The sequence below is a fragment of the Camellia sinensis genome, chromosome 13, assembly GCF_055761805.1.
Source record: "Camellia sinensis isolate YWXY chromosome 13, ASM5576180v1, whole genome shotgun sequence".
In the NCBI taxonomy this organism is placed as follows: domain Eukaryota; kingdom Viridiplantae; phylum Streptophyta; class Magnoliopsida; order Ericales; family Theaceae; genus Camellia; species Camellia sinensis.
In genome coordinates this window covers 49,851,002-49,866,506 of record NC_138973.1, presented here as the reverse complement: position 1 = coordinate 49,866,506, position 15,505 = coordinate 49,851,002, and positions in this window count along the sequence as shown.

The window sequence follows — 15,505 nt, the reverse complement described above, 5'->3', positions numbered from 1 at the left end:
TAGAGAGACAGAGAGAGAAGAGAAATGAGAGAGATAGAGAGAAGAGAGATGAATGAGAGACAGGCAGACAGACAGCTGCAAAAACTAACTTTTTTTTTTTGCAACTCTAGTTTGTGCCGTCGCAAAAACTCTATTTTTTCGCGACAGCAATCTCTGTCGTCTCAAATACTCTCCTTTTCGCGACAGTATTTTCTGTCGTCGCAAATACTCTCATTTTTTTGAGACAGCAATTTCTGCCGTCGCAAATACTCTCATTTTTCGTGACAGCAAATTATGTCATCACAAAAAGTCACATTTTTCACAAATGCAAGTTGTACCGTCTCAAAAATTCACCTTTTTCGTGACAACAAGTTTGCCATCTCAAAAAGTGACTTTTTGCAACGGCAAGTGTACCGTCACAAATGCTTCAATCTTCTAAGCCCAGTTTTCTTTCATTATCGGTGAAGTTTTTTTTGTATGTAACCATTTTTGTTTGAGTTTATGCTTACATAACATACACATCATGATTATTAAGTCATCCATTAGTATGGTTAGTGTACATCTTGTTTTAGAGTAAGGATATATTCAGGGTAGCTTTGTTTCCAGATCTTAATTTTTGCTTAACGGGTTATTTTAGCACTTGATTGATCAATGTCATCTGAATGTCTCTGGAAGCAAGAACGACCAGAATGTAGAATAAACTATCTGCAACAATGTCATTAAGAAGGTTGAAAAGTTGAAACTTAGATCGAAATAATTTCATCTTCATTACTATCAGAGGGATTCTGTTATTATTATTATTATTATTTTTTGGTCCGTTGGGAATCTAGGATGTGATTAGGGTTGGATTGGCTTTGTTGTGTTGTTTCCTTGTTCTCACTTAGAGCCTTCATGTATTGCTTTCTACTACTTTTTGCAGACCCATCCAACAACGAAACAATTGAGGAAGTTTGATTAAAGATATTGCGAAAGTGTTTGGTTTGGTTTTGGGAAACAAATTTTCAAAAAAAAATTAGAGAAAGAGTTTAGAAATTTTTTTGATTTGTTTGGTTGTAGATTTTGAAAATAATTTTGGAGTGTGGAAGTTTGGGATGATTTGATATTTTGTTGTAGTTGATTAGACGTGTGTGAGATAAAAAGTTATTGAAAATGAGAGAGGGGGGAGAAAAAATGATTGATTGATATGTATGAGATAAAAAGTGATTTTGAAAATTTTTTTTCAAAATCACTAAACTAAACAAAATTTTAGAAAAAAAAATTCAAAATTTATTTCTCAAAAACAAACCAAACTTATTTCAAAAGGATTTGAGGCCGAAAAGAAAAAAAGAAAAAGAAAAGTGGTCTATGAACTTGTGCCTAGTTTTGCTTGTCTGAAATGGCTGGTTGAATTGATATTGTTTAACAAAGAGATGACTCTAAATATCGTTTTACACTATGAAAGTGAGGAATTAACACAGGTAGAAAAGAAGAGAGATGGGTACTTTGTAAATTTGTGGAAGATTTACACTATGAAAGATACTCATAAGCTAAACTGAGAAAGATCTACCATGTTCAGTTCTTCTAAAAGAGTTGTATGTTCTTGTGAACTGCAGGGAGGCGTTTTGCTTTTTCGGCAATGAAATGATGAGTTACTTCAGAGCAAGCTCTGCACTTGGGTTTTGGCAGAATTTCAACTTGAGGCATCTATCTACCTTTGTTGACTTTCACCTGGTAGTTCCTTCTCATTGCTCAGTTTTCAAATGCTTTAAAGTAAGGCAGCAAACGAGAGCCTAACCAAACCAAGCTTTATAGAGCTCGAGCTTAGTTCGTTTGTTTATCGAGCTCGAAATTTAACTCGAGCTTGAGTAAAAAATTCATGTAGCTGGAGCTCAGCTCGACTGTTAATACTAATCAAACTCGAGTTCAAATTGATAATGAATTTTTTTTGTTATTGATTATATTATTTAATGGTGGTGAGGCGCAGTGTTCCGCTGCATTCAGTTCTCAGTGTTGATCCTATGATCAGGTTCGGACGTCACCTTTCCTCCTATCTTCCCTGGCTTATTCAACAGGTGCTAAAGCTCGAATCAGTATATGCCTCCCACACCTCTCCGTTTTCACTTTTCCTCTTACCTCTCTATTTGGTTTCAAAGTAATTGAAATATGTTACTCTTAAAAACAATACAAATCTATTATTTATATACATTTTGCATTACTAATATATCAATAATATACTTATTTTATTATTTAAATAAATAATAAATTAATCGAGCTCATTCTAGCTTGAGTTTAACTTGTTTTATTAAACAAACTTAAAAGTTCAGCAATGGTAGGTATCATGAAAAACTTTTCATGAAAATAATCATAAAAACTTTGTGACCCTTGGATTACACTTAGAATAAAGCACCACACACTAATCAAGGTAATCCAATGATTATAAATTTTTCATGATCATTTTTATGACAAAATTTTCATGATCCTTAACTTTTCTCTTAAAAATTTGGCTCAAGCTAATCTAAGCCATTACTAAGCCGAGCCTGTGAACAATTTGATTAATTTGTAGCCATATTTTAAAGGGATATAAAAAAGACAATCCCATCACATGAGCACTTTATATTACTTTTTTTTAACGGTGAGTGATGGGGATCATGTGTTCAATTTTGAGTACTCAAAAATTTAATTGTTGGAATTAGGAGACGAAGAGTAAAATAAAATTTAAATGAAAATCTTGAAAAATGAAATTTATCCTTTTGTTTATATTTATGCTTTGTTTGGTTACAAATTTTAAATCATTTTTTGGTATTTAAGCTAGAAAGAGTTAAACTGCTTGTTTTTAGCTTATTTTATTGATAATTGAATATAAAAAATTAAAAAAAAACACTTTTTTAGCAAGATTTATCTTTGCTTGACAACTAAAAAAAATTAAAATAATTGTTATTAAATTTAATTTTTTTTTATTCTACTAATTTAGAAAAATGTAAAAGTAAAGAATCACATTAGTTGAAATTAAAAATTTAGGAGATTAGATCGATGAAATTAAATGTTTTAAGAATAGGATACAAAATATGAAAATAATTTGAAAGGTAAAACGAAAATTAACTCTAAAAAGTAAGGAAATTCCTTTAGAGGTGTGTACGATTTACGCCTAATTATGTATTTTTTTTATGCATGTTATGCATTTTAGTGACAAATGTTATGTAATGTTAATTATGCCAAAAAATTAGACAGATTTCTTCAAACTTAATTATGCATTTTAGAGGTGCGTACCATATGCATTTTGGTGTGTACCATATACACAGAAGTAGGGATGGCCACGGGGGTTAGCTGCTAATGAAGCTTTTTAAAGTCGTGAGAGGTTAGCTGCTAATGAAGCCTTTTAAAGTCCTGAGAGGTTAGCTGCTAATGAAGTAGCTAACCCTCCCCGACTAGCACGATATTGTTTGCTTTGGAGTTAGGCGAAAACCAGCAGCTAACTTCTCACGGCTTTAAAATGCCTCATACTAGTCTAAGGGAGTTAATCCACTTATGTAGTGGAGCTGTGATATCTCACAGAGTGATATGAGATAGTGCACCCACATCGGTTAACAAAAAACAAATAAATAAGTGTATAAGTTTAATAATATCTCGTTATTACTTATTACAAGAAGAAAAAATTAACATTGTGATTAATGAATGCCCCCTCTACTTTTGAATTTCTGGCCCCGTCATTGGGACAAACATAATTTAACTATCTAAACTTCCATGCTTTATACATATATCTGTTGAGGTATTGCAGAATGTAACAAGGCCAGTCTCCTAATCAAAATTATGATCTAAACACAGTCTTAGAATACATGTTAACTAGAATCATATTAAATTAATAGAATAGATATACGGGTGTGTGAAAGGAGTTGTCAAAAAGTAATTACCTAATTTATGAATAAATAAAAAATAAAATAAATAAATAAAGAAATAAAGAAAGAAAGAAAGAATGAGAGGAAGAAGAAGAAGAAGTGGTGTAATTGCCAAGTAAGTTGGCATTAGATCTAAATAAATTGAAAACAGCACACATGGCACTACAACAAAATTAACTATTTACGGCTTTATGTTTATGGCATGCATCGAATGCATGTCGTAATTAGTACATTCTACGACATTTTTTTTTTTTGTAAGTCGTTAATACTTTTTCAATAACAGCATATACATCATGTAAGTCGTTAATTTACATATTTATGGTATGCAAAAGTATGTCATAAAAAATTTATATTTTCACGGCTTAAAAAAATATGTCACAAAATAATTGCACTTAAGACGACATACATTTCATATCATAAACTATTTTAACTTTACATGGCATGCATTAGCATGCCATGAAAACTTTTACTAAAAAAGATTTTAATCCAATTTTTTTATGACATACAAAAGTATGTTGTAAAAATATATATATATTTTCACGGCATACAAATATTTCTATTTAAGACGATATACATTTCATTGACAACCGGTACAAGCTGCAAACTGTGGGTATGTACCTTCCCCTTCAATTATTTAAATGACACTTCCAATTTAGTGGCCTTGTTTGGTTTATATTTTGAGATATTATTTCAAAAATAATTTTTGGAAGAGAATTTAGAAAATTTGAAAATTTGTTTGGTTATATATTTTGAAAATAGTTTAGAGTTTTGGAGTTTAATATGATTATATATATATATATATATATATTTTGTAGTTGAATAGATAGGTGAGAAAAAAAGTGATTGAGAATGAGAGAGGACAGAGAAAAAGTAAGGATTGATGTGTAAGTAGAGAGAAAAGTAATTTTGAATTTTTTAAAAAAAATTTCAACCAAACATATTTTTGGAGTTTTTTTTTTTTTTTTCTTTCTTTCTTTCTAAAAACATGTTTTCCGAGACAAGCCAAACATGCCCAGTATTTTTGTTTGAATTTGATGCATTTTCCATCTAATTCTACAGCCATATGTCGGTAAGGAGGGTGAGAAATGCTAGAACTTTTGGCAATGACTATATAGAGATATGATCACTGTGAAAGAGAAGTCTGGAATACAGCAGTGTAGGCTTTTAACCTTGTAGCTAAAGAGCAAAATGGAAAATTATTGAAGAAAGATGCTTTGAGTATTAATTTAATATTTGACTTTTTTGTAACTTATTTATTTTGTTGTGTAAATCTTCATTGTTTTAGGCATTCTTTGTTTTAATTAATGACAAAAGTGGTTTAATCTTGTACGGGTAGTTGTTAATTGGCAATTTTTAAAGCGAGTCATAAACTCAAAATAAAAATAAAAATAAAAGAACTATTGGACTACTTAGTTCTAGTTCTCAAACTCAAAATCAATTGACAATTTTTAGTGTTGATGTGACAATTTTGTATTAAAGTAAAAGAACTATTGGACTACTTAGTTATTTGGGGTTGAAGGAGTACCAATATTTTCAAAAATTATTTTCTTGGGAAAAAGAATTTCATTTTATACCTATTTCAGTTATCTTGGTATTGTTTGAATAATATGTGTCTGCATGTGTGATACTGATCTCGCCACCATCACCATGTGTAATGATCTTCTGGTTTTATTGATATGAAATGGACATGTTTGATAGTGGTATACGAGGTGTGGAGATATATTTTCTGAGTACCAACACGTGGCCAAGGTAACGCCGATGTGTCAGCCGAGGTGCCACGTGTCCAGGTTATGACGCCGATGTGATCTCGGTTAGGCCAAGGTTATCTCCAAAGATATTGGAATCCGAGATAAACGAATAAGGGACAAGAGTCTTAGAATGAGGAAGGACTTTAGCACGGATAAGGATAACACTCTTAGGGAGTTTATCTTTATCTCTTGGAGAGTCCAGAATAAGCACTGAACAAAAGTCCATTAAAGCTAGGTTTCTATGAGGACTAGGATTGAGTTAACTATAAAAGAAAGGCACCCCTGATAGATCTAAGGTACTTAATTTATATTTTGAACAGTGAGTTTAGCACTATTGATTATCTTTGAGAGATATACTGACTTGATTGTCGGAGTGCCCCCGGGTGGACGAACCACCACTGGAATCTTCTCTTTCTGTTGCAGGTCAGCCAGGTGCCATCTATTATGCCAGTGCTCTCCAGCTGAATACTGAGCTGGCAGTGTGATCGAAAAATCACTCACACAATTTGGCGCCGTCTGTGGGAAAGAAAGGAGAATAGATGGCTAGCGACGGACAGAAGAATAAGGTTGGGGACGAAACCCCTGCTGGGAAAGGTAAGCATATTGATCCTAATATGGAGGAAGATGGTCGCAATGAGGAGACTCAGAACCAGATTCACGGCAAGAAAGATGTCGGTCAGGATGGTGACGTACCAAAGAAACCAAATCGAAACGGATACTACAACGAGGACGACCTCTAGGTATGGAAGGATAGATGCCTACGGAGGGACGACGAGGTGAAAGAGATGGCAAACAAGTTGGCAGACCTGTAATTGGTCGTCAATTTTATAATGCAAAGTAATGTCATGCAGCCACCATACCCGCTGCAGGACACGCCGATTCCAGCGGCCAATACCCAGAAAGGAGGGTTGAAGCCAATCCCAATAGCCCCTCAGCAAACCAGAAGCGAAAAACACTCTCACCGGCCTTCCAGGGAGGTCGGGCGAGGAGAGTCGAGGAGAGAAGAATCATGAAGGACACATCGCACTAAAGAAGCAGACCCAAGAGAACATCGGCACGTTCAAAGGCAGGAGTTGTGCTTCGACACAACTCATGGAGAAAGGTCGAAAAGGGCCTACAACGAAGCTGAGAGTAGTATGCCGAAAAGACTGAAGTCGGGAGATAGCCGAGCTCCTGGGCGAACAAAGGAAGACCTGAGAGATTACCTCAAGAGGAAGCAACAGAATGCCGATGCCGAGGTAACCTCCCCTGATAAGCCGAGAACACCTTTCTCAGTGGAATTGGACAAATTTGAGGCGCCGAAGAGATTCAGTATGCCGAGGTTCCAAATATACTATGGTAAGTCAGACCCCAATTTCCAAGTTGGATTATACTTGAACTCAATGGCATTATGTAGTGGGAACGAGCCGTTACTCTGCAAAGTGTTCCCCTCATCCTTCGGGGAGATTGCATCAGATTCGTTTCACAAACTACCGAAGGGAAGTGTGACGACCTGGGAAGGCCTGGCTGAGATGTTTATGGCCAGGTTCGTGACAAACAAGCTGCAGCCATTAAGGGTGGATGCATTGATGGCTCTGAAGATCAGTAAGGATGAAGGCCTTAGGGCCTATGCAAAAAGGTACTATAAGGTGTTCAACTGAATACCAGAATGTAATCAAGAGGTGGCGGTCGTATCTTTCAAGAACGGCCTAAAAGACGACTGACCACTACGAAAATTTTTGGCAAAGATATTGCCAAAAAGTATGGAAGAGCTCAGGGTGAGAATCGAGAAGTATGCTAGAGCCGAGGAAGATACATCGGGGACTAAGGAGGCAAAACAAGAAAAAGGAAACGGCTTGCCGAAGCGAGGCCGAGGTAACAATGGATCCAATAAGCAAGAGATTGGACTAAGGGCTACACAGGCAGTTACGACTGTGTTCCGAATCCCAATTCACAAAGTCCTGGATAAAATTCGGAACCAACCCTATTTCAGAACGGCAGCAAGAGCACCAGGAGAGTTTATGAGAAGAAACCTTGGCAGACATTGTGCTTACCACAATGAAGATGGGCACATGACTCAGGGTTGTAGAGCCTTGAAAACACACTTAGAAGACCTGATAAGGCAAGGCTATCTGAGAGACTTTGTCGATGAGGCCAGGACAAGGGAAGAACAGACAAGATTGCCTCAAGCGACAGCAGCTCCACCTCCCCCAACACAGCAACCTCAAGTAGGAGGACCTCGGGTAATTAATGTAATTCACTCGAAGGTCAACGAAAACGAGATTCGGGGAGAGACCCAAAAGGTAAAACACCTACAGCATGTCTACCAAGTCGAAGAGAAAAGACATCGGGAAGAGGAGTGCCAAGGACCGGTAGTGTTTTTCACTGAAGCCGACCTTGAGATGGTGCAGCATCCACATAACGATGCCTTGGTAGTATCCTTCCAGGTTGGGAAATGCCAAGTGAAGCGCATCTTAATCGACCTAGGCAGCTCTTGTGACATCATGTACGTCAGATGTTACAAGGAGCTTGGCCTTCACCCAAATGATATGGAGCAATCCAATAGCCCAATGGTTGGGTTCAACGGAACGCCGACATGGCCACTGGGAACGACGAGCTTGGAGGTGCAGTCTGGCACCAAAAAGATAAAGATAGAGTTCACCGTAATAGACACACCATCCCCTTACAATATCATCTTGGGAAGGCCATGGTTGCATACAATGGGGCCTGTTCCCTCAACACTGCATCAACTATTGCGGTTCCCAACAGAACATGGGATAGAGGAGATTAGAGGAGATTAGCTGCAGGCAAAGAATTACTCCATGACAGTAATGAAATCCACCTGCAGCATAAGAGAACCAGAGAAGGCAGAGATCGAAGGCGAGGACGTGGAGGTCCTAGAGGATATCGGCAAGGAGCCAGCCGAGAAGAGTGAAGAAGCACTGAAGAAAATCCTTATCCAGAAGGGGGATGAAGAACGCTTCTTTCTTCTCGGCTTGGGCTTAGCTGAAGAAGAGGAAAAAGAGTTGGAAGCTTTTTTGAGAGCAAATATTGAGGTGTTTGCTTGGACGCCTTACGAAATGTCTGGCATTGACCCCGAGGTCACTTGCTATAAACTGAATGTTGATAGGTCGGCAAAACCTATAATCCAACGGGCAAGAAGACCGACGTTGATACACGTCGAAGCAGTGGAAGAGGAAGTAGACAGACTTCTGGAGGCCGGGCCATTCGAGAGATAAATTACCTGACATGGCTATCAAACACAGTGGTGGTGAAGAAGAAGAATGGTAAATAGAGGGTCTGCGTGAACTTTACCAGCCTGAACAAGGCCTATCCTAAAGACAGTTTTTCTCTACCCAAGATTGACCAGCTGATAGACGCCACTTCAGGGCATAGAAGGATGAGCTTCCTAGATGCCTACAGGTGATACCATCAGATAGCCATGCATCTCCCAGATGAGAGAAGACTACGTTTATCACCCCAAAAGGTCAGTACTGCTACAGAGTGATGCCCTTTGGGTTGAAAAACGCTGGAGCAACTTACCAAAGACTGGTAACCAAGATGTTCAAACACCTGATTGGCAGAACGATGGAAATTTACATCGATGACATGGTCGTGAAGACCAAGGAACCTAAAGGTCATCTGGCCAACCTGAAAGCAGTCTTTGACATCCTTAAAACATATCGGCTCCGACTCAATGCAGCAAAGTATGCATTTGGAGTGGGATCTGGTAAGTTTTTGGGATACTTAGTGACTAGAAGGGGCATTGAGGCCAGCCCAGATCAGATTAAGGCCATCTTGGATTTGAAGAGTCCAACATCGGCAAAATAGGTACAAATGTTGACTGGAAGGGCCGCAGCCCTGAATAGGTTCATCAGCAGAAGCTCAGACAAGTGCAAACCTTTCTTCAACTTAGTGAAGAAAGCCACAGATTTTTTATGGACAGAAGAATGTGAGGTCGCCCTGGCCGACTTGAAGAAGTATTTGACCACAGCTCCAGTTCTTTCAAATCCAGAACCTGGGGAGGAGTTGTTTTTGTACTTAGCAGTCTCAGAACACGCAGTAAGCGCAGTGGTAATCCGAGAAGAAAAAGGGGAACAAAGGGCTGTTTATTATGTAAGCAAAACCCTGGTCGATGCAAAAACAAGGTATTTACCCTTAGAAAAATTGGCACTGGCTTTAGTAATGGCTTCAAAGAAACTGAACCATTATTTCTAGACCCATAAAATTGTAGTGCTAACTGAACAACCCTTGAAGTCCTTACTGCAACCAGGAGACCTGACAAGAAGAATAGCCAGGTGGGCAGTGGCCTTGGGACAGTATGACTTGGAATACAGACCCAGAACAGCAATCAAAGGCCAAGTTTTGGCCGACTTCGTGGCCAAGTTCACACCAGGATCCATCGTACATTGGGCGCCGTTGAGTTGAGATGAACGATGTCCAAGCAAGCAGGGAGAAGCCCAGCCAAATGCAACAGAACAAAGGAAGAAGGAAAAACTCAGACCCTGCAGCATTTACATCGGCGACTCCTTTCGACTGTTTGTCAATAGGAGCTCAAACCGATAAGGAGCGGGGCAGGAGTAGTACTGGTATCTCGAGATTGAGAGATATTGGAACAATCCATTCGATTGCGGTTCAAGGCCTCAAACAATGAAGCAGAGTATGAAGAATTGATTACAGGACTAAAGCTGGTAGTAGCAGTAGAAGCAGATGAAATGATAGTCTTCTGTGACTCCCAGCTCATAGTCAACCAGACAATGGGCGAGTTTGCAGCCCGAGATGAAAGGATGTTAGCCTACGCAAAGGAAGTCAACAGGTTAGTCGCCTTGTTACAGAATTGCCGACTACATCAGGTTAGCCGAGATGATAACAGTCACGCCGATGCACTGGCCAATCTGGCTAGTGCAATACAACCAGGAAAAGCAAGGACGATAATGGTCGAATACCTGTCGGGCCCGAGCGTTGAACCACCGATCGTAGAGCACGAAGCAATGTGTGTGGATATGGGACCAAGCTGGATGGATGCAATTGTAGCATTCTTAAAGGAAGAGAAGCTGCCAGATGACCACAAAGAGGCGCACAAGATCAGATTAAAGTCGGCAAGATTCAGTCTGACAGCAGAAGGACAGATCACTAGCTCATGGGGCCATCACTCAGGTATATTGGTGGCCCTACATGCAAAAGGACACAGAGGCCTATGTCAAGAAGTGTGAAAAATGTCAAAAGTTTGCACCGCTGATACACCAACCAGCAACAGACTTGAACCCAGTATCCAGTCCTTGGCCGTTTGCCCAATGGGGCATGGATCTCATTGGGTAACTGTCCCAAGCAACTGGACAAAGGAAGTACCTGCTGGTAGCAACAGATTACTTCACCAAAATGGATAAAAGCTGAGCCCCTAGCCAAGATCCGAGATGTGGACGTGAAAAACTTCATATAGAGAAATATCATTACCAGATTTGGGATTCCAAGAGCAATAGTTGCCGACAATGGAACACAATTTGACAGCAAGCTAATCAAAAGCTTCTGTGCAAAATTCAAGATCAAGAATTATTTTTCAACCCCAAGCTTTCCTCAAAGCAATGGACAAGCAGAAGCATCCAACAAAGTTATCCTGGATGGGATAAAGAAAAGGCTGCAAGTAGCAAAAGGAAAATGGGTGGCTGAACTGCCAAGTGTACTTTGGGCATATCGGACTATGTCGAGAAGATCAACAGGGGAATCCCCCTTTGCCATGGCTTATAGCACAGAAGCTGTCATTCCACTGGAGGTCAGCATCCTAGGGATCAAAACCCAGGGGGTAGAGAACGGGACTAATGATGTACGAGACCTTGATCTACTAGAAGAAATAAGGGAGAGAGCTGCAATTCAGCTAGCAGCATACCAGCAACAGCTTGCCAGGGCTTACAATAAAAGGGTTAACCCAAGAGAATTCCAAGTCGGCGACCTAGTCTTGAGAAAAGTCGTCGGCAACAAGAAAGCTCCCAGGGAGGGCAAGCTTAGCCCAAATTGCGAAGGACTCTACAGAATCACTTCAATATTGGGCAATGGGGTATATCGGCTTGAAGATAATGAGGGCAAAGAGTTGCCAAGACCTTGAAATACTTGTAATCTGAAATTTTTCTATCATTAGAATTTCCTTATTTTTTGCTGACGTAATGAATAAAATTTTAGCAGAATTCTTCTACATTTATGACTGATAAGATACTTGCCGATGTTTCTAGAATACATGCGTAATGAGAACTCAAGTGGAACTTAAGTTCACATTAGGGGGCAGAGAGTTGGAAAGCGGTTTTAACACTTGTTGAAACTTAAAAAGTTTACAAGTTGAAGTTAAACCGAGATTATGTTTAACACTTGTTGAAACTTGAGAAAAGTTTACTAGTTGAAGTTAAACCGAGATAATGTTTAACACTTGTTGAAACTTGTGAAAAGTTTACAAGTTGAAGTTAAACCGAGATGATGTTTAACACTTGTTGAAACTTGTGAAAAGTTTACAAGTTGAAGTTAAACCGAGATGACGTTTAACACTTGTTGAAACTTGTGAAGAGTTTACAAGTTGAAGTTAAACCGAGATGATGTTTAACACTTGTTGAAACTTGAGAAAAGTTTACAAGTTGAAGTTAAACCGAGATGATGTTTAACACTTGTTGAAACTTAAAAAGTTTACAAGTTGAAGTTAAACCGAGATTATGTTTAACACTTGCTGAAACTTGAGAAAAGTTTACAAGTTGAAGTTAAACCGAGATGATGTTTAACACTTGTCAAAACTTGAGAAAATTTTGCAAGTTGAAGCTAAACCAAGGTTACAAACTTGTTGAAATTTGAGAAAAATTTACAAGTTAAAGCCAAAGTTGTATTAAGCTAAGCACCTGCCGATATAAGCCGAGGTGTTTCACCCTGAGAAGATTGCACAAGACTAAGGTGCATTTTGAAGACACAAACTTATTCTAAGTATGAAAGTCATACAAAAGCAATAAAGGAAAGACAAACATGCAAGCATCCAAGAAAGAAGGAAGTTGTATTCATAAGAAGGCACATCGGCCATATGAAGAGTTTACACTGTCCCAAAAACAAAAAAGTACAAAACACAGAAGAAAGAGAAAAACATGAAATTAAGAGTCTTCAACATCATTAGTAGGCTGGGTTTGGACTTTGGAGGACTGCTGAGAAGACATCTCGGCAGCCTTCTCAGCTGCAAGCTCGGCGTCAATTTCTTAAAGGGTTAGATCGAGGCTCTTGTCGGCAAGGGGCACGTCCGATGACGCCTTCTCAGGAGTGGCATCCTTGGGGGCTTCCTCACCCTCCTCATCTTGAGTTAAGTCTAGGACTTGCTCATTCAGAGAAGGGGACTTGGTCCCAGCAGCCTCCTTCGATTTCCTCACTAAGGTCTCCTCTTCGGACTCAGATTCGTCGTCGGATTGAGTTGGAATAGGAGGGAATGGAAGATGAATGACGTCGGCGTTCCTAAGGGGCGAGTCCTCGGGGACTTCAAGCTTTTTTAGCAAAGTCATCCAACCAAGGGTAAAACCCTTGTTGCATGCTTGCTTTACTTGCTTTTCATAGTCTGCCGTGACATCGGCCACCCCCTCGTTGTACCCCTTCTGGTCGGCCTCCTTTAGCTCAGCGTCTTTGGTGGCCAAGGCATCCTAAAGTTCTTTTTGGGCTTGGGCCATATTTTCCTCAGACTCTTTCCTCTGGGCCTCAAGAACCTTGTTAATGGCCTCAGCAGCACCTGCTTTTTCATCGGCATCGTCCTTTGCTTTGATGGCAGCCTCGGCCTGGTTTTCTAACTTCTTCATTTTTTATTGTAAGCTTTTGTTGGCCTTTTGCAGACTGGAAACTTCTCTCTTCTTATCGGCCAGTTCTTTCCGATTCTCAAAGGACTGAATTGAGAAGGAATGAGCATGCTGAATGGCCTGAAAGTGAACAAGACAAAAGTTATTAGAAAATTTTCTAAGTACAAGAAAGAAAGCAAAATGACCAAATAAGGACACTTACTTGGATAGAGCGCTGGAGCATCAGAGCATAGTTTTCATATTCACTCAACTCGGCGTTTCGGTCGAGATCGTCGGGAAGAAGCAGAGCAGTACTAAGGGCAATGCCAACATTTTTGTCATCAGCGCTGTCGTTAGCCCTAACTGGCTTATCCTCCAATGTGATTTGGGGAGCCTAGGGGAAATCCTGCTTTCGAGACCTCGATGTGGTTGTAGCGGATGACCTCGACCTTTTTGATTTTGGGGATTCCGATGGTTGGGCCTCGGCTGGCCTCTTCTCGGCAGCAGATGTAGTTCTCTCGCTTGAAGCTAATTTCGAGATCGGCAAAACATCTTCGGTATCAATTTGAGTCACATTTGCCTTTGGCTGAGCCTTCTTGATCCTTTTTGTCTTCGGCTTTGGCTGGGTTGGCGCTGATTGGGCATCAACTAAATCAGGAATATCGGCCAAAAGATCCTTAACAACTGTTTTTTGACGGCCCATTTCAGCAGCAAAAACAGTTCGTCGTCGACGTTGGCGCTGGGATATTGGGATCAGACAAGGAGCTGAGGTTGACGGCTGCTCGGCTGGATCAGAAGTCGATCATTGATCTTGCCGAGATGTGGAGGTAGTTTGAGGAGTTGTGGCAGAAGGAGGAGACAGACTCTTCTTCTTCTTCTTCTTGGGGACATCGGGAAGAGCTGACTTGTACGTAGAAATGAAATTAAGTAGAAAAGGGGCCTTTCGTTTGTAGACTGGCAGATCCAAAAGTTTCCTCAAGTCTTTGCTGGGAAAGAAAGACTAACGGAAGCCCTTTGGTGGCTAAGGAAGAGCTGCAAGAAAAACAGACGTTAGAAGCAAATAAAGTATTAAAGACTTTAAAAACAAGTTAGTATGGACACAAGGCTCTTACCATTGCCCTCTACAAAAACGGTTTGAGGAAGAGGGTACAGATGGAGGTCCTCATCTGGAGCGAAATCTCTCCCGGTTCCCCGAGGTAATGAAGTAATCGTCTCCAGCTCCCTTGTTGGAGTCTGGGAGGTCGGCTACGATTTTATATTCTGTGGATCTCGGCTTGAGGTAGTAAATGTAGCCCGTGTCTTTTTTTAGGCCACACATGGTGTAGCAATACTGGATATCGGCTAAGGTAACCCTAACATTTTCTTGTTTGGCTAAGGCTATGATGCCATTAATGACTCGGTAGGAGTTGATGGCAAGCTGCATTGGGTTCAACTTATAATAATGGATGATCTCATGAAAAAGGATATTGAGTGGAAGCCGAAGTCCGCACTCAATGAAAGCTACAATAGGAAGGGGCATGGAATCAGTTGTGGGCATGATAGAGTCTTCCTCCCCAGCCAACCTCAGATGGACGTCAGCAGGGATGTCAAACTCACGCTAAAGTGATCTAACTTGGTCGGGGTGTCTACCCTATGTTTTCACATACTCATGATATCGGCCTAACTAGGAGGAACTGGGTTTCAGAATGAAGGTGTTTTAAAAGGGTTATTGGGACCTTGGCAAAAACCTAAAAATTTGCCGGGTTAGAATTTGTGGAAATAGTTTCAGTTTTTCCTAAAAATTCGTGGGTTCTACAAACAAATCCCAAACCTAGATCTATGGAAACGAAGATTGAAGGCACAAATCTGAAAAATAGAAAAGCAAGAATGCGCTTCAGAATCAAGAACAAAGATGGACTATCAAGAACATTGTAAGTACAAAGGGTATAAGGTCAAGAACAGTGGCAAAAGTGCAGAAAAGTTGTGAACAGTGCGAGTATTCAAGACATGGGCAAAAAACAAAATCATGAAATAAATACGCTCAGAGGCATGATTCATGAATCAAATATTTGAGTAAAACAACAATGGCGACTAATGATAAAGCAAAATTTCTTAGAGCACAACAAGAACTAAAACCAGGAGGAATGGTGACTTACCAGAGAAAAGAAGC